Below are 18,541 nucleotides of genomic sequence, written 5' to 3' on the forward strand. Positions count from 1 at the left end.
TAAGAAAGTCTTATTTTTGTCTTCATTTTTTTTAAAGTTAATTTTTGGAAAGGCCCTCTATTCATGTGATTTAGAAATCAAACAGTGTGTCCAGGAAGCAGTGCCCAGCACGTACACAGACTGAGGAACAGGGCCTTCCCCATGCGTCAGCCAGAATGGAAAACTCACATTTCATGGATTATTCAGGAAGGTCTTGGCTCAGGAGTGAGAGATAATTATCTCTAGACTGAGAAGTGCTCCAGGATGGCCTAGCAAATCACACAAGATCTGAAAGGACCAAACTCTTTCCAAGAAAACTAATTGCATCTCTGAAAAAGCTCAGGAAGATTTATATGAATACAAAACATTCAGAATCCAACAAGCCAAAATTCAGTGTCTGCCAACTAATCAAGGCCTAGCAGGCATTAAAAGAAGTAGGAAAATATGACCCATAATGAGGAGAATAATCAATCAATTGGAGCCGACCAAGGTCGGCAGACATCAAGCAGCATCCAAGGACATTAAAACGGCTACACAAAGTGTTGGGACATGGGAGTGACAGTTTGCTGTTCAGCGGCTTGGCCGGCGAAGGAGGAAAGAGCAAGACGACCCAATTCCTGGGGGGGAAGCCCCAGCATCCGAGCTGACACACACACCGGACAGGCTAATGACAGAGTGGACTCTGCAGGAGAACGTTCACGCACTTGAAGACTACAGAAAAGAAACAAACAAACCCAACCCCCAAAACACCCAAAACAGTCCAGAGTAAACAGACAAGAAAAGGAATATTTAAGACTCATGAGGTTGTCACTCAGCTGTAGGGTGACTCCACGGAGCACAACGTCTGCGTGCGTGGAGCTCCCAAAGGAAAGGACAGGGAGGGAGAGGAGGACCAGCGCTGCAAGAAAGTGCCAGATTTGATGATCCAAGGTGCTCAACAAACCCCAAGCACAAGACACATGGAGAAAAACAGCACCAGTGCCTGTGAGAAGGGAAGAGAAATCTTCGGAATACTGAAGTAAACAAACAAAAAATACCAACCTAGAGTTTGATTCCCAGTAAAAATATTCATAAACAAAAGCAAAATAAAGATGTTCTCAGGCAAACGAAACCTGTAAGAATGTGTCCCCAGCAGACCGCTCCACAAGGGAGGTCAAAGGAAGCCCTTCCAGCAGCGGGACAGGGACACCACATGCAGACTCAGATCCACGCAAAGAAGGAGCAGTGGAGAGCGTGACTACGTTGGCAAGTATGTGGTTTTCAATGTCATCTAAGTCTTCTAAGGATACTGAGACTACTAGCTTCTATTTGCAGTTGATGTACAAATGACCAGTGCCATCGCACAAGGTTCAGGCGTGTAACACAGGGATTCCACGACTACGGACATCACAGAGGGCTCACCGCGGTGTATCGACACCGTCTGTCCCCACATGAAGTTACTGCAGTGTCACGGGCTGCATTCCCTGTGCCGTACGTCACACCCTGTGACTCCCCTGTTTATAACTGCAGGTCTGTACCTCCTAGTCCCCTCCACCTATTTTGCCCGCCGCTCCCCCTCTGGTAGCCACCAGTTTGTTCTCGTATTTGTGAGTTGTTTCTGTTTTGTTTCATTTGATCACTCGCTTTGTCTTTCAGATTCCACGTGAGGGAAATGATACGGCATTAGTCTTTCTCTGCCTGACTTAGTTCACTGAGCATAACAGCCTCGAGGTTCATCCATGTTGTCACAGATGGCACTATCGTGTTCTTTTTTATGGCTGAGTAATAGTCCGCTGTGTGTATGAATATATGTACGTATGTGTGTGCGCACACACACACACACACCCCGCATCGTCTAGCCAAGATACAAAAGCAAATTACCATCTTTTTGAAGAGACTATTTCAACAAACCTAATAAAAGTGTATTGGGGTCTGAGGTGCAAGTATAAATAGAACGTGTGACACACAGCACAGGCTCAGGGGGACAACCGCACACAAGGAGTTACGAGGCTGCGTGTGTGGGAAGGTATGGCATCCCTCGCAGGAAGGCAGTGAGAAGCAGAACATGTGCACCATAACCCCGCAAACAACCCTAAAATAACGAAGCGTGACAACCAACAAGTGAAAAAAGGAAATAAAATGAAATAATGAAACTCGCCCAATGAATTAGGAAGAAGCCAGAAAAACAGGAGAACAGGGAATGCAGAGGAAGAGATGGGGACGAGTAGAAGATAGCGAGACCCAGCCGTACCAGCTGCCACGTGACATGTGAACAGCCTACACACCCACCTAAACACAGGCCATCAAAGTGGACAGGACGGCAGCCCCCAACTACGTGCTGCTTACAAAAGAGCGCCCTTAACACGAAGAGCAGACGTCCGTAAGGCACCAACACGGAGAAGACAAGAGAAAGCTGAAGACACTGCTGGTGTCAAAGTGAATTTCAGAGCCAAGAACGGCACCCACAAAGCAAATTCATAATGACAAAGAGGCCAACGGGCCAAAAGAACATTACCGTCCTAAACACACACGTGCGAACGACAGAGCCTCAGCAGAGATGCAGAAAACCTGGTAGAAACGCAAGGAGACACAGCTAAACCCACAATTACAGCCAGAGATTTCAATATCACTCTCAGTGACTGAGAGACTGACGAGCAAAAAACCCAGAGGGACAAAGTAGACATGAGCAACACGATCAGCCAACTTGACGCAAGTGTCCAGTAGGAACACCCCGACCACGACGGCGGCACGAATGCCCCGACCACGACGGCAGAGGGCACAGTGCTCTTGGGCAGACACAAAATATTTACCAACACAGACAGACACTGGACCACGCAGAGGCTCAACATGTTTTTAGTAATTCAAAGTATCTTCTGTGACCCTAATGGAACTGAGCTAGAAATCAGTAAAAGAAAGACAACTGGAAAACGTAATTTACAATAGCATCCAAGAACACAGAGCACGTGGAGATCAGTCTGGAAAAGCCGTCAGAGGCCTGCCCTCTGCTAATCGTGCAGGGGTCCGCTGAGTGGAGGGGAATTAACATCAGCCCAAACACAGGGAGATACACCTGGCCGTGGCTACCAGGCCAGCCTGTGAGATCTGACTTCTCCCCACACTGTTCGAGAGAATCTAAGCCACCCCAAATCCCACACATTTCTCTGTACAAACAGACAAGCTGATTCTGAAAGTCATATGGAAATGTAATGGGCCCAGAACACTCAAAACAACATTGGGGGAAAGGCTGGAGAGCTAACAACCTAATTTCAAGAACTGTCATAAAGCCATAGTGAGCAAAACAGCCCTGGCCTGAAGTCAGACTGAGGAAGCACAACAGGGCCCAGAAATAAACACCTACACGTGGATGGTATGTTCTGGAAAATATTCTAAGGCAATGCGGCTAGGAAAGAATGGCATTTTTTTTTTTAAAAAAAGATTTATTTATTTATTTTAGAGCAAGAGAGAGCACGCATGTGAGCGGGAGGAGGAGCAGAAGGAGAGAGAGAATCCCAAGCAGACTCCCTGCTGAGCACGCAGCCTGACACAGGGCTCGATCCCAGGACCCTGAGATCACGACCTGAGCCAAAATCAAAAGTCAAACACTTAGTCGACTGAGCTACTCAGGCACCCAGAAAGGATTTTTTTTTTTTTTTTTTACAAATGGCACTGGAACAGCTGGGTATTCGTTAAAAAAAAAAATCCTGAAATTTTGTAATGTGTAATATAAAAAACTAATTTCGAAATGGAAATATAAACCTCCAAGTAAGTCAAAAAATTATAAAATTGCTAAAGAATATGGGGGAACACCTGTGAGTCTGGGATAGGCAAAAGTTTCACAGCTACAATACCCAAATCATCACAAATAAAAGGAAAAACATTGATACAGATTTCTCTTTAAAAGCCTCACGAGGCAGCGAGATGGCGAGCCACAGGGTGGGAGGGGAAGCCTGCAGAACGAGTATGTGACGGAGGAGCCACCCCCGGAACTGACGAAGATCGCTCCGGCTCGGCGAGGAGCAAAGCAGCTCACAAAAACCGGACACGGGTGGGAACACTCTGCCGAACAAGACACCGGAGGGTGACAAGCAGACACGCTCCACGTCATCAGCCGTTAGGGAGACGAAGTCCACACCACCGGCAGAGGCGGCCGCACACCGGTTACGGCTACAGTGAGAAAGGCTGCGGGCCAAGCGCTGGTGAGGACACCCCGGGAGGCCTTCCGCGGGCCGCAGGGACGCTGGACGGTGCAGCCACTTTGCGGACAGGCGGATTCCGCACGGCACGTCGCAGTTCCCCGAGAGATGGGAAGGACATCGCCACTCGAGGACTTTACTTGTAACGTAAAGCCGCTTCGTCTGTGAGAGCTAAAAGCCGGGAAAGCCAATGCCGCCCCCCCGCCCCATGCAGGCGCAGACAAACGGCGGCACGCCGACCTGGCAAAATCAGAAGGCACACACCGCTGCTCTGCGCCCACAGCGATCTCTCAGGACAGGGAAGCCAGACACGAAGAGCGGACATCACGTGAGTCCATCCCAGCCCACTCTATCAAATGCCAACCAGCCCACGCGAGCGAGAGCAGATCAGTGGCTGCCCGGGAAGGGAGGCTTCCAGTCACCCGAGAGCGAACGTCAGGGGCGACGCGCAGGTCCAGCACGTGGAGGGGTGACTATTCGACAGGGGTGTGCGGGTGTGCGAATCTGTGAGCACATCACACTACACTCTGAACACGAGCGGCGTGTGGTTGGGCAGCTACGCCCAACGCAGCCGCCAGAACACCTGCTGGCCTGCGCCGCCTCTCAACCCGCGAGCGTGGCTGCAGGTCCCCGCGGCAGGAGTCCTGGCCGAGCGCCGGCAGACACGTGCCACGCTCCCTCGCAGACGGGAATCACCCGCGGCCGGGCCCCAGTGCTGACGCCCTTCTCTGCGGGGGCCAGGGCTGCTCAGACGGATTGAGGACGAGGAGGCGGCCCCGGGGGGTGTGGGGCGGGCCCAGCCCCTGAGGTCCCTCCGGGAAGCCGCCTTCTGTGGGAAGGACTCCGCACCTGGCGGGGGGGGGGGGTTAGCGGGCTGCCTGAGGCCCTGCTGGGCCGCCGTGGAAACGGGATGTTCTGGATTCTGAGGGCTCGTGAGCAAATGTTCTCCAGGGCTAGATTCAAATCTGCACATCGATAAGATGGCTCGCTGTAATCCATCCCGCTGTCAGAGAACAGACCCAGTAAATAACACTCGTTCACGCGTTCTAAAATGGAGACCTTCTTTCTCTGGCCTCCTTTTCAGGCAAACTGCTACCTTGCTGAGAGAGAGAGAGAACGAACCGTGTGTGTTCAAAAGCTCACAAGGCCGCTTTGCCTTCCAGTGGTTCAAACAAGCAGCTGTGGTGTGAGTTTCTAGAAACTGACGGCCTCCATATCTTTTAGACGTGGGGGTGCTGTATAAACCGGATGACATCCCAGATCACCTCTGAACAAGACTAAGCCCGCCAGAGCAGGGTGCATGTGTGCAGGAATCGGCTAGGAGACGGTAGCTGCCAGCTCTTTTCACCGCACTCGAAACGGTGATGGGGGGAGGGGGTGCCGGGAGCAAGGCCCCGGAATGGCCTGGAGACGGGACAGTCAGTGGCACTGCCTACAAAGCACTTGTCCAGGCTGAGCACCCGCTGACCCCGCGCCACGCATGCTGCCTGCTGCCTCCTCCTCCCAGACAGGCCGCGACCGTCGGCTCGGGACTCTGCCGTCACGCCGTCACCGCTGACTTCTCCGTCCTGGGCGTCACACGCCCGCCTGTGTTTCCAGCACAGAGCGAAGTGTCAGGCTCACACAGGCACTGACGACTGTGCCCATACACAACAAACGTCGAATCCTGCAGTAGAGGCTGGAGCGTGGAGAGGCTGACAGCCCAGCTCTGGGGTCATTCATACAAGGAGGGGGGTCCTGCTATGACTGAACGCCTGTGTCTCCCCAGATTCTTATGCTGAAGCCCTAACCCCCGTGTGATGGAACGTGGAGGTAACCAGGGTTCGATGAGGTCATGAGGGTGGGACCCCGTGAGGGGTAAGTGTCCTTGTAAGAGAGATACCTGAGGGCTTGTGCGTGCTGTCTCCCGCCGGGAGTACTCGGCAGGAAGGCACGGTCTGCAGCCGGGAAGAGTCCTCACCGGGAACAACCATGTGGCACCTTGACCTCAGAATTACAGCCTCCGACAGGGAGAAAATTAATGTCTGTTGCTTACGGTGCCTGGGCTGTGGCATCTGCTGTGGCAGCCCAAGTGCGGAGGCAGACTTGGTCCTGAGGGGCGGGGGCCGCGACGACAAGCCCCTGCCCATGTGGACACGGCTTCAGAGCCGGTGACGGGCATAGGCGGCAGGCGGGAATCTGGGCACTGAGGGCAACTATGGTGAGGACTCCGGTGGAAATAAAGAGGATGTTCTGGAAGTGAAGAAAAGGTGAGCCTCGCCACAGAGCTCAAGGAATTTGGCTGAACTGTGTTCTTGTGTCCCACGGAAGGCAGCACTAGCACGCGGCTGTTCAGCTGATTTCTTTTCTTTCTTTCTTTTTTTTTTAAAGATTTTATTTATTTATTCGACAGAGATAGAGACAGCCAGCGAGAGAGGGAACACAAGCGGGGGGAGTGGGAGAGGAAGAAGCAGGCTCATAGCGGAGGAGCCTGATGTGGGGCTCGATCCCATAACGCTGGGATCATGCCCTGAGCCGAAGGCGGACGCTTAACCGCTGTGCCACCCAGGCACCCCTGTTCAGCTGATTTCTAAGCAGAGTTTGGAAAGAGCCACTTGCGATAAAGTGTGAACCAAGGATGTGCGTCGGGAAGGAAGTGTCAGTGTTAGGGACCCCTGGTCTCATGCAATGAGGAGGCCTCACCTCCATGGTCTTCCTCCCAAGAGCCCAGAACCTAGGTCTCCTCATGGGACACGTCAGACAAACCCAACCGGGGGATGGCCAAGGCCACCTGGCCAGTGTGGCCGAGGTCACGGAAAAACAGAGAGAGACCAGGATGATGGCCAGAGCAGAGGAGCCAGTGGCAACCGAAACCAAGGTGGGGCCTGGACTGGACATCGGCAGGCAGACGAACAGTGCGTCCAAAGGCAGGTGCCAAGAGCGGACGGTACACGCCCACAGCAGGCGCGACCAGCGGAAGATGTTCGAGACGGGTAGGGAGGGCGGGGGGACATGCACATGGGAGCTCTCTGTTCTGTTTTGCAAGCCTCCTTCAAATCAAAACTTCATCCAAAATGAACAGTTGGCATGAAAGAAGGTTACGGTATCACCCTGGACAAGATACTTATTCTCACTTCCTTCATCTATAAAATTGGGATAGTAATAGTCCATAATGGTTTTTTTACAGCTTGTTTTAAGAATTAAATGAGTCAGTGCTTGGCACGTAGTAAGGGCTCACACAAGAAAGAAACATGAAAAGAAGGAACAGCGACAGGAAGAAGGGAGCAAGCGGAAGTGGCCATGTTGGCATCGGACGCAGGGAACCAGCCAGCGGCCTGCTCGCAAGAGGCCACAGCGACACGACGTGCAGGCGCAGTGCGGAGACCCTGCGGGCTGAGTCCCAGAGCCGCAGGAAAGAGAACGGAGCGAGTGTTTTGGTTCCCCGTTGCACACCGCAGCCAGCCGAGTCTGCAGGAGCCCATCAGGACCTACGGGAGTACACTCGCCTGAACGAAGACATGCTTCACTGCTAAGGGTGTAACCAGCATCTGAGCTTCAGGGACTCACAATCACTCATCACCAACCCTACTACATGCAATAACGACAAAGTTGGAATTCTTTTTTTTTTTTTTAAAGATTTTATTTATTTGACAGGGAGAGAGACAGCCAGTGAGAGAGGGAACACAAGCAGGGGGAGTGGGAGAGGAAGCAGCAGGCTCCCAGCGGAGGAGCCTGATGTGGGACTCGATCTCAGATCGCCGGGATCATGCCCTGAGCCGAAGGCAGACGCTTAACGACTGTGCCACCCAGGCGCCCCCAAAGTTGGAATTCTTGCAGGAATTACCAAAATGTGACACAGACACGAAGCAAACGCATGCTGCTGAAAACGTGCCTGTAAAGGGGTTAATTCACCGGACACAATAACCCCAAGCGTGCTTGCTGCTAAAAGCAGAATGTCGAAAGCATTCAGAATGACGAAGCAACAACGGGCCAAGCTGGAGGGAGAAGCAGAGGAGAGTGTGAGTGCAGCTGGAGCCTCCCCTCAGCAACAAGCAGACGCCGTAGGCAGAAAGGGCCGCACGAGACACAGGCCAGGCAGGCCTAACGGAAACGGGTATGACGCACCCCCACGAAAACAGAGTCCTTCTCAAGGACAGGTAAGCATTCTCCAAGATAGATCATATTCCCGTAACATTTAACAAACCTCAACACATTTTTAAAAACTGAAATTGTACAAAGTATAGTCACAGACCACAGCGGAATTAAACCAGAGGTCGGTAACACACAAGTAGCAGGACGATCTCTAAGCATCTGAACACCTAACGCCGCACGTCTACGTGACACACTGTTGGGAGAAACGATTGACGAGCGTCTCAAGTACTTTCGCCTGAACGAGACGGGAACGCGACAGCTCACTGCGGGATGCGGCTGAAGCATGAACACTTCCAGCAGAAAACAAGATCTCAAATCAGTACTCAAATCTCCACCTTAAGAAACTAGAAGGAAAAGAAAAAACCTACCCAGAGCAAGCAGAAGGATGGATACAGAAAGAGCAGACATCAGTGAAAGTGAAAACAGAAAAACAGAGAAAAATGAAAGAAACCCAACACTGGTTCTGTGATAAGGCCGACTGAACAGTGAACCTCAGCAAGCCTGGCAGAGAAAGGAAGAAACAGAGGACACAAAGTCACAGTATCGGGAACGAGAGGCTTCCCCTACGGATCGTGCAGACAAGCAAGGACGGGGCTGCGTGCACAACCGCACACACGGGACCTCGACAAGTCATATGAAATGCACCGATTCTACAATCTAGCCCAGTTCTCCCAAGATAACGACGTAGCCCGGGTAGTTCTACGACTAGTAAAGACGTTACGCTGTTCGCTAAAAACCTCCCACAACAGAGACATCCAGGCTTAGTTGGTTTTACTGGGTGCAAACATTTAAAGAACAAGCGATGCCAGTTCAAGACCATCTCTTCCAGAAAACAAAGAAGGGGATGCGTCCCGACTCATTTCACTCGGTCAGCATTATGCTGCATAAAACCAGACAAGAACAGTACCAGAGAGCTACAGGCCAGCATCCCTCATGAATATGGACACAAAACTCATCAACAAGACATCAGCAAGCTGAATCCAGCAATCTGTGAAAAGGACAATACGTTACAAGCAAGGAGGGCTCATCTCGGGGTGTCAGGCTGGCTCACTACTGAAACGTAAATCCGTGTCATCCGCCGTCCCGACAGTCTAAAGAAGGCGCACCACGTGAGCATGCCAATCAGTTCAAGAAAAAAGAAAGGACCCGAAAAAATTCAGTATCCGTTCGTGAGGAATCAAGAATAGAAGGGAACTTCTACAGCCTGATAAAAGACACCTACCAAAGACCTACAGTTCACCTCACTCTCAGTGGCTTAAGACTGAACGCCCCCCCAAGACCAAGAACAAAGCAAAGGTGTCCGCTCTCATCACCCCACTTCAACACTGTACTGAAGTCCCAGCCAGCACAAAACACAAGGAGAGGAGACCAAGGGCATACCGCTCGGCGAAGAGCCAAACTGACCAAGTTTATAGACAACAGAATATCTATGTAGAAACTTCCAAGGAACTGAACAAAAGAACCCTCATAAAACTGATGAGAAAATTAAGTAAGGCTTCAGGATACGAAATGAATAACTAAAAAATCAATCATTTCTATGTAATAGCAACATACGATAGCAAACCACAACAAAACAAACTTTAGAACTGAGATAAAAAGACACCCTTAGGTCCCAGTTTAATAAAATTAGAAATGAAAGACAGAACATTACTTCTAATTTTTTTGGAAATAAAAAGGACTGCCAGACGAGACTGTGCACGACTATACATGGATTGGATAAGCGAGACTAATTCCTGGCAACTCACAAACTACCAAACCTGACACAACAAGGAGCAGAAATCTGCACAGACCAGTAACCGGGCAGGACAGACAAGCAGTGATAAAGCAGCAAAGAAAAGCACAGGACCGGGTGGCTTCACGGGTGAGTTCTACCAAACACTCACAAGAGAATTAACACCAATCCTTCCCAAATTCTGCCCAAGGCTAAAGAGGAGGGCAGCCTTCCAAATTCATTCTACAAGACCAGCATTACGGTGGTGCCGTAGCCAGGCAAAGACACCACGAGCAAACACACACCAAGAACCCTTACTTAACAGCAAGGTAAGAATCCTCGGTGAGATACTAGCAGACCGAATTCAGCACCATATTGAAAGGATCATACACCACAACCAAGTGGGCTTCGTTCCAGGGATGCAAGGTTGTCTCAAAATAGGAACATCAATCAATACAATGCACCACATTAACAGAATGAAGAAAAACCCATGTGATCATCTCAACAGGTGCAGGGAAGGCATCTGACGTATCAACACTCAACCAGCTACAAGCAGAGAGGAACGTCAACATGACAAAGGGCGTGTCGGGAAAACCCGCGGCTATTTTCAATCTCAGCGGTACGAGATTGAAAGGTTTTCCCCTACGCTCAGAAACAAGACAGGGATGCCTGCTCTCACCACTTCCATTTGATATACTACTGAAAGTTCTAGCCGGAGCAATTAGGCAGTAAAAAGAAATGAAAGGTTTCCATATTAGGAAGAAATGAAACTGTATTTGCAGCTGCCATGATCTAGAAATTCCTAAAAAAATCTGCAAAGCAAACACACACCTGTTAAAGTTAATAAATGAATTCAGGAAGCGGCAAGCTACAAAATCAATTACGTAAAACTCAGTCATATTTCTGTTTGCTAGTAATGAATAATCTGAAAAGGAAATTAAGAAAACAGTTCCACTTACAACAGCATCAAAAAGAACAAAATACTTAGGAATTAATTTACCCAGGGAGGTAAAGGTGTGTATGCTGAAGACTGCTAAGCATTACTAAAAGAAATGAAAGAAGACAGAAATAAATGGAAGGCATCCCATGTTCAGGGATAGGAAGGCTTGAGTATGATTACACTGGAAGAGTCCAAATTATCTTGAAAAAGAAGAATGAAGCTGGAAGACTCATATGTCCCGATTTCAAAACTTACTAGAAAGCAATAGTCATCAGAAAGGAATGGGCTTTATACAGGTGACAACACGGATGAACCTCACTGATGCCAAGTGAGCAAGGCCAGTCTCAGAAGATTATATATTGTAGGGGCGCCTGGGTGGCTCAGTCGTTAAGTGTCTGCCTTCAGCTCCCGGCGTGATCCCAGAGTCCTGGGATCAAGCCCCACATCAGGCTCCTCCGCTGGGAGCCTGCTTCTTCCTCTCCCACTCCCCCTGCTTGTGTTCCCTCTCTCACTGGCTGTCTCTCTCTCTCTGTCAAATAAATAAATAAAATCTTAAAAAAAAAGATTACATATTCATCATTATAATGTAGGATTCCATAATCTGAGGATTCCATTCATCAGACATTACTGACAAAAATGGAGAAGGTGTCTGTGGCTGCCAAGGGGTCAGTGGTGTGGAGGTGGGTGGTTACAATGGGAGAGCACAAGGGGGATCCTGAGGTGATGAAATACTTTGTTCTCCAACTAAGGGGCAATTAATATTCATAGAATGGCACCCCTCATGAAAAAAGGTAATTCTACTATACAATAATTTTTAAAAAGATTTTATTTATTTATTTGTCAGAGAGACAGAGAAAGAGAGAGAGAGAGAGAGAGAGACAGAGCGTGCACAAGCAGGGGGAACGGCAGGCAGAGGGAGAAGCAGGCTCCCTGCTGAGCAGGGAGCCCGATGTGGGACTTGATCCCAGGACCCTGGAACCATGACCTGAGCTGAAGGCAGACGCTTCACCGACTGAGCCACCCAGGTGTCCCTGTAATAATTTTAAAGTGAAATATAAAGAAGCTCCTGGTTACGGTCTGTACTTTACCTGTATCTTCCCGCGATGACAAGTGCATGTGTGCAAATCTATCAAACGTGTCTACGGCACCAGGTGGGGGTGGGGGGAGTAATTTTATTGCCGACCTTCTTTAGAACTGAAGGCACACGGTGACAATAAAAGGAAACCAGCTTGTATTTTGTTTCATTATTGTTTTAACCTTCTCCAAAGAGAACGCGCGGTCTCAGACCTGTTCCCCGGGGGGAAAGTGCGCGACCCTGCTCCGGTACTCTGCCAGTTGTGGCTCCGTATTTTTCTACTGTAGGCTAGCTAGCCTCGGTAGAACACTACTTTCTAACCCCCTCTTTGGACTGTTTGTCGAATTCTGTAGACTAACGCAGAGAAGGCACAGGTGCAGAGCCTGGCCCACGGGAAGTACTGAATCAATGCTAGCTGCTTTGACTACAACTGTTACCGCCACGACTAGAGCAAGGAGCTGTCGTCGCTCTCGAAAGTACAATGCATCAGAATCCTAGACGCAGCCAGACTTCTATGGTCCAAATAACCATCAGGCTTTTGAAACCCAGAAACACGCTTGCATGTATGTCAAAACATGGACAACAGTTAATGCACAGAGATGTTCATCGGAGCTTGCTGTGAATGGCTGAAAACTGGAAACAACTCCAACTCCAGAAGAGGATTAATTAACTACGTTTTGGAACAGACTCTCCATTAATATTTACAAAGAGACTGTAAAAACATGGCAACGTGTTAGCTTTTAAAGTGGAGAAACAGGGTTTGAATGATGTGCTCCACTGTTTATAAAACATACGTGAACGGAAAAAACACCAAGACTCCAGCGAGAGACGATGGTTCCTATACATAGATTTAAGTGTCAATCTCTCTCAAAATCTCACTAAAACAAGAGTAAAGGTTTTCCTTATTTTTTTTCCTATACTTTGAACTCCCAAGAGGACAAAGAAAATAAAGGAAGGGGAAACATCAAAAGACCTTTAGAAGCTGGAAAGCAGATGGAGGAGTGGTAAATAACCTAGAAAGCTAAATCCTAGACTGGCAGCGGAAAAGCCAAGAAAACTCTACAGACTCGGGAATGGGCACCACCAGTAGTCACTTCTGGAAATGGAGAAAGTAGGGCTCCACCTGGAAGACTGATTGGAGGTGCATTTTTTTTTTTAACTTTGTAGGAAATAATTACAGGAACTTGCAAAAAACATACAAGGAAGCCCATGTGGTCTTCACTTAGTCTCCCTCCGTGGTCACAACTTGAAGCAAATACAGTTCGATCTCAAACCCAGGAGAGCTGACACGGGTGTAGCCCCCGAGGTCCCCCCTCGCTAGCCCGCATGAGCTCCCGCCGTACATGCAGAGCTACGTGACCACCGCGGTCAAGATGAAGACCCGGGTCAGCGCGGAGGCCGCTCCTGGAGACACCCCCCGCACACACACCCTGACAACCTCCTCTGTTTCTGGAAGAGCTGCATCGAGCTGGTGTTAAGTACTCTTGAAGTCCTTAGAATTCTTGAGGGACGCCATGTGGGCCTGGAAATACCTTTTGGGGGAGCATTTTAGTTATGAACTCAATTTGTTAAAGCTTGTAAGACTATGCAGATGATCTGTCTCATGCCGGCTGAGCTGTGGGAGTCTGTGGTTTTTGGGGAATTGGTCCATTGCTCCTAAGGTAATGAATTTGTAAGCATAAAGCTGCCTGTAGGACTCCTGTTATACCCTTCAGACGGCTACGGGATCTAGGGACACCCCCATCTCGTTCCTGATATGGGTGACAGCCTTCTCTTTCCATGTGTGTCTGTTTTGCTACGAGTTTATTAATTTTATTGCCCTTTTTCAAAGAATGTTTTGCTTCAATAATTTTTTCTATTGTTTCTCTCCTTTCAATTTCACCACTGTTTGCTACTTACTATTTCTTTGTTTCTGCTTGCTTGGGGCTGGAGGTTGGACTATAACTTGGAGCGCTCTCCACCTCCTTGGCCCTGACCGAGCCATGTGTCGTGCGCTCAGGTCTGTGCCTTGTCACGACCACTCAGTGGTGCTGACGTCTCCTGCGAGACTGGCTTGTTCACACACGGGCTATTTAGAAGGGCGCGGTCTAACGTGCAAATGAGACGGTCCTGTTGTCTTCCTGTTACTTTTAGCGTGAGGCTGGTCTGGTCAGAGAGCGCGCTCTGTAACTTGACTCTTCCAAGTGTGTTTCATGAGCCCAGACACGGTCTGTCTTGGTGAATGCCCGGGGGCCCGTGAAAGGAGGGTTCCATGGAGTGCGCCATCAACGCCAGCCGGACCCTGTGGCTGACAGAGATGCCAGCAGTCCCGCCGTCCGACTGAGCTGGGGCCTCGACCGAGCACGTGGATTGTCTCCTCCTGCTGTCAGGTCTACCACGTCTCGCTCTGTGTTCTAAAGTTCTGCTGTTTGGCGCAAACACACTTGGGATCACCGTGTCTTCTTGCTACGCTGGTCTTCGTGTGATGTCCCTTTCCCCTTCCCACCTAGCTAGACGGCTGTGGCTGCAGGGAGCCTCGGCCGTGGAGCAGGACAGGTCCTGTGTTTTTATCCACCCGCTAATCTCCATCTTTGAACTGGTGCCATCTAGGTCATTTCCCTTCAAAGTAACTCCTGATTTGCTCATGCTTAAATCTGCCATGGTATTGTCTTCTGACTAAGCCTCTGTCTCTCGTTTTTTGCCTTCCAGTGGGCTCCTTTTAGGACTCTTTTTCATTTTACTGACGGTGGTTTTGAGTGCAGTGCACTGTACAGCTGTCCTTGTGGTTGCCTCAGGCACACAAACGTCTGTCTGTCCCTCGGCCGGCCGCCGTGGTGAGGAGCGGAAGCAGAGCTGCCCCCGGCCCGTCCCCCGACGTGCACGGAGCACCACCGCCCTGTGCGCTCAGGGGCTGCCGACCACCGAGTGCCAGTCAGCGAACACGTGGGGAGGCCAGCCCACGCCACTGTCCTCCTCCCCTCTGGGAATTCCCAAGCTCTCCTCTGTCACCCCGTGCTTCCGTCCGGGACGCTCCCTCGGCTGCCCTGAGAACGGCATGCTCTTCCGCTCCCCCCGAAGCACCTGTCCCTGGCTGACAGCTCCACGCTGCTCAGTGGCATCCCCACGCATGGGGCGGTGTTTCTCCGCAGCTCCTTTCAAGACTCTATCTCTAGTTCTCAGATTACTTAGGATGCGCCGTGTGTGACTGTCCGTGCTACACGGTGTGCAGTTCGCCCAGCTTCTTAAATCTGTATGTTTATGCCCTTCACCAAATTGGAGGAATTTCCAGTCATTGTTTCTTCAGATATTTTTCCAGCTCTGGTCTTTCTCTTGCCTCTGGGGCTCCGATGAATGCATGTCTATCTCCAGGGCCCCGATCCCAGCGGCTCTGCTCCCCTTTGTCAGCTGTCAGCCTGTTTCCTCCATCCGTCTGACGGATGCCCTCTGTCCGTTTGCCTCTGAGGTCACGACTCTTGTCCCCAGCCCACTGCCGAGTGCCCCTTGAACTTTGCATTCTGGTTGGGCTCTTTTTTTTTTTTTTAAACTAATTTCTCCTTCTTTGTTGATGTTCACCATTTTTTCATTTGTTTAAAGAAGATCCATAACTGTTTGCTGACGCACGTTATGACTGGTACTCTACGACCCTTGCCAGATAATTCCACCACCCACGTCACTGCCCTGAAGCCTGCTGACTGTCTTCTCTCGCGCAAGTTATGACAGCCTGGCTCTGGGTACAGTACGAGACTCTTTTACCATATCCTGCGACTGAGTTATTCTGTTCGGGGTGGCCCCTGTGCAGACGCAGTGCCAGGTCCAGGAGGCAGGTGCAAGTCCCACCACCCATGAGCCCTGTTCACACGATGCTGGCGGAGTGGGGCCCTGCACACAGTGGGGTGTAAGCCGGGCTCCCCGTGCAGTCCCACGGACACCAGGGACGGGAAAACAAGGGCTACCTTGCCGCTGCAGGTCGGAGTGCAGGCTTCCCGCTGAGCCTTGTGAGCCTGGGGCAGTGGGAGGGTGGAGCAGGCCCCTGCTGTCTTGCTCCAGCTCTCGACTGCAGGGGAAACTGGGTGGCCATGGCTCCTGCTCAGGGGACCACGGAAGGCCGGCTCCCCTCACCCTGCTGACACGCCCGGCACTGCCTGCACTGGGGGCTGGAGAGGAAGGTGGGTCACCAATGGCCCGGCTGACACAGGCTATGGGGACCGAGTGCCCCTGCTGGTTGTCGTGGGGCGGGTGTGGTCAGAAAGGCTCTCCAGCATGGACACGGAGAGCTCACCGTCACGCTGCTCAAGCTCCAGGGTCCCACATGGGCCACCTTTCCTCCCCTTCCAGGTCTTGCCTGCCTGTATATCATGCCAGGTTTTAAGTCTTACGGTAAGAACGTGGGTGGAACGGGACAACTGACCAGAATGGGACTTTGAGATCTTTGGAAAAGTCAGCATCTCTGTGTTTCCCGTCAGCCTTTTCTCTCCCTGTCTTAGAAGAATACCAGAGGTTTGTTTTCTTGAGAGAGAAAACAGCAGGTCTCCGGGCTGAGGAATACCAGATAAAGTGCAAAGTCACCGCGGTGACCAGGGGACTGCAGGAAGGTTTCCATAGTGATGCTGAGCTTCCCTGTCCTGTCCCCTCAGTTCCCAGGTGATGGCAGCACCTACACCTTGCAGACAGGATCTTCCCCTTAAGCCACCACCAGTCCCAAGGCCCCGTGAGGTGGCCCAGCAGAGCCCTTGGGCCCTACCTGCCCCGTGAGCAGATGGCCAGGCCCACCACACTCCTGAGTACAGCATCCAGCCTGAGAGAAGAAGGTCCGGTTTACACCTGCCACGCTGACCTGACCACGAAAGCAGCCGAGAGAGAACAGGCCGCCTGGAGAGAAGAGAGCTGCACAGAGGACGCAGTGCGCTCGCGAAGCCACGACAAGGCGTCCTATGTATGAAAGAATATTCAGGGAACAACAACCAGACAACAAGAAATTTTAGGAAACATCACTGCAGAAACACAATAAAAACAGGCTGAAAAATCTGAGAAAATTTTACAGAAAGCAGATAAAAAGATGGAAAATAAGATCAAAAATCTTTAAAACAGAGCATTAATTCAGGAAGTTCAACACCCAAATGAGTCTAGTCTCAGAAAAATTAGAGAACCCGAAGAGAAGAAATAGTCTAAGAATAACCGCAGAGAATCCGTGAGGACAGAAGGGTAGGGGTTGCCAGAGACCACTGAGCGCCCCGCATAGCACATCAGCACAGGCCCGCGCGGGTCTCTGTGGCAGGTGGACACGCGCCCCAAGGAGAAGACTCAGGCCCGGAGAGAGGGCACACGCTCCCTTCGCTGCCCGCCGCACAAGTCAGCGCAGGGAAGAGGTCGGAGCCCTCCGCGGCCTGGCACCCTGCCCTCGGGGAGGCCACCAGCTCCAGCCTGCAGAGCGGGGGGTTGGCAGAGGCCCAGACTTGGTGGTCAGGCCATAGTCCACAGAGATGCCTGCAGCCCAGACGAAGGAGGGGAGCGTGAGGCCACAGAGGCTCCCGCAGGCTGGCCCCAGCCTCCCCGGCCGACCCCGAGACACCCGGTGCTGGCCCAAGAGCTCATGGCCTGTGAGCAGCAGGGCTGGAGAGTTGCCTCAGCCCGGTGGCACCTTTCCACCAGGACCGCTCCCTGAGGCCAACGGCCCCAGGTCTGAAAGGAGGAGGCTTTGTCCTTAGTGCCTGGGTTGTGGGTGGGGGCCGGGCAGCCATGGCCTTGTCCAGCGGTGCCCTCGTCTCCGAGATCAACCAACCATTCTGGGAGCTCAGGGCGCGGGGCCCGTGTCCTCCTCTTCACAGACTCGTGGGTGCACAGAAGACAGGGTGTTCAATAACAGAAGACTTTTTATAAAAAACAAGTAAGAGCCTAGCACCTGACCTTCTGGAAAGGGCGTGGGTGGGACGACAGGGCCTGGTGCCTGCTGTCCCCAAAGCAGGGGTCCCGGGCTGGCAGAGAGGGCCTGGGGCTGGGCCGAGAGCTGTGGGAGGGGCCAGCAGGTGCCGCAAAGCCACATGCGACTCCAGAGGGACTGCAGTCCACCTGGCCACGGAATCCACAGACCACAGTCAGGATCTGCTAGTGCTGTCACGTGACAGCAGACAAGAGAGCACCAGGATCTGCTGCAGGTGAAAGGGCCCCACAGCCTCGACTTCGATCTCCACGGAGGTTCCCCTAGTTTGCTCGTTAAAGAGCAACGTTCCGCATGTGTGCATGGCGTTACGTGTGCACAGTTAACACATCACCTGCACCTCACAACCTCGACCACAGGCACTCACACGTAACACAGCCATCTGCCTGTGTCCGTCCCCGTCCCCTACGACCACGGGCTCCCCGGTCACCAACAGCAGGCCACGAGCGGCCCACTTGTCTTTCTCTCAGTCTAGGAAATGGTGAGGGGAACAAGAGATTACGAAGGTGGCTGGGGGCCTCTAGGGTTCCCCACCCTCCCCTGTGGGAGGAGCTAGAGCAGAGGGGCCAGGGCTCCTCTCAGGGGTGGGGGTGGCTGCTGCTCACCGGCGCCCTCCCCA

General features: G+C 51.5%; 1 protein-coding gene across 4 annotated transcripts in view; it reads right to left on the reverse strand.

Moving 5' to 3' along the window:
* The window catches only part of MAD1L1 (mitotic arrest deficient 1 like 1), a 337,452-nt gene that overhangs the window by 100,495 nt on the left and 218,416 nt on the right, over positions 1-18,541 (reverse strand). The window lies entirely within an intron of this gene.

This window comes from Ursus americanus, chromosome 2 (genome assembly GCF_024610735.1).
Source record: "Ursus americanus isolate L20-20 chromosome 2, mUrsAme1.1.p, whole genome shotgun sequence".
Lineage (NCBI taxonomy): Eukaryota > Metazoa > Chordata > Mammalia > Carnivora > Ursidae > Ursus > Ursus americanus.